This window comes from Podarcis raffonei, chromosome 12 (assembly GCF_027172205.1).
Source record: "Podarcis raffonei isolate rPodRaf1 chromosome 12, rPodRaf1.pri, whole genome shotgun sequence".
Taxonomy (NCBI): domain Eukaryota; kingdom Metazoa; phylum Chordata; class Lepidosauria; order Squamata; family Lacertidae; genus Podarcis; species Podarcis raffonei.
In genome coordinates this window covers 8,310,718-8,312,559 of record NC_070613.1, presented here as the reverse complement: position 1 = coordinate 8,312,559, position 1,842 = coordinate 8,310,718, and positions in this window count along the sequence as shown.

Genomic DNA, 1,842 nt, shown 5'->3' with positions numbered 1-1,842 from the left:
CTGCCGCATTAAGCTTGCTCTCTCTGTCTCCTTTCTCCTTGGTGCTGTCACCATCAGATATTCAGTGGCCTGGTTTGCAGATAATATTAAACCATGGTTTATATTACTTTATGGTTCATTAAACTATGGCTTACCATGATGAATGAGCCCTGGTTAGCAGCTCAGCTATGGTTTGTTTACTGCCAACAATCCATGGTCTAAAGCTGTGGTTACTAGCTCGCAAAACCTTGGTTTGTTGTAACAAAGGTATGACATGATGTGGTTTATTTGGTCACTCCACCCCAGAAGCTGACCAAGCTACAAAGGCAGAAGGTAAGAGCAGATGGGGGGGAAACCCAAGCTTTGGAGAAGCCATACTTTGTTCACCTGTGGGCGAATTCCATGGTTAACTCGTGACTTGTTAAACCAACCATAGCCATGGAAAAAACCCAGTGGCTATTTGTTAACCAGGCGAGTCTAGTTTTGGACTGTTTTCTCTGAACTATAAAGAATTGGGAGCAATGTTGTGTGCTCCTTTGCTCAACCATCCCTTTACCCAGGCTTATGGAAACATCCATTTAATTATTTTACAGATAGGATGCCCAAAATAGAGCTCATCTCATTACCTCACAGGGTCACTGGTTGGACTGATGTGTAAACCTAGGGTTTGTTGTGTTGGTGCTGTGTACTGGGGTCAGTGCATTTTTCATTTATCCTGTCCCAAACTCTTTAACACTTTCTGAAGCCGGTGTCATGGTTACTGTGGATTTTATTCATAGTTTCTGATTCCTCTGTCTCCTTTCCTTTCTAAACTCATCACACCCTCCACACTGATTCTTTCTGCTCTGGAAGCCCAAATGACTATTTCAGATGTGCAGGTGTAGCAGATAATAGAGGGCTATATTCTTCAGTTTCCAGTGGTTTGCTGAAACTGGAATGGATCTTAACACATATGGACTTAAATTGAGTTTTCAGCGTGTCAGACTTTGTAAAAAAACTGTTTCAATGCAAATATCCTTCAGATTCAAACTCACACTAGAGCTTTGATAGGTCTTGAGTTTGCGCCTCGAGATTTTGAGATGGGTTTCAAGCAGGTAAATGCCATAATTTGGGGGAGATTTTCCTTCCCTCTTGGGAGTGACACCAGTTACAGATTAAAACATGGGTCTCAACCTACCTTCAAGGGGATTGACTAGATGGCACAAACCTCCTCGAACCTTCCAATAGCTTAGTCCTTATTCTTGGTGATTTCACACTCAGGTTTGTTTTTGTCCTAGAGGTCAGCAAACGTTTTCAGCCGTGGGCCGGTCCACCGTTCCTCAGACCATGTGGGGGGCCAGACTATATTTAGAAAAAAATATATGAACAAATTCCTATGCCCCACAAATAACCCAGAGGTGCATTTTAAATAAAAGGACACATTCTACTCATGTAAAAACATGCTGATTCCTGGATCGTCCATGGGCTGGATTGAGAAGGCGATTGGGCTGCAACCAGCCCCTGGGCCTTCGGTTGCCAACCCATCCCAGTCCATTAATGGGGCAAAATACTACATTGTGTGCAGTTCTGAGTTGCAATTGGCTAACAGGCCGCTTTTGGGAAATGTAAGTTCTGGACGTAATCATGCAATTTAACTTGATTACTTACAGTACATTCTTCAGCAACAGTTTCTCATTTATCCCAGCAGTCAGCCCAATGGCTATGTTATTATCTATTTTATTCATTTCATAAAATTTATACACTGCTTGGCTGTAAAAACAGGCAAACATTCAAGTGGCTCATAAAAAACGATAAAATGATCGATAAGAAAAGTAATAATGAGAAAAATTAACAATCTAAGACTTTCAGAAAGTTTGAATAACA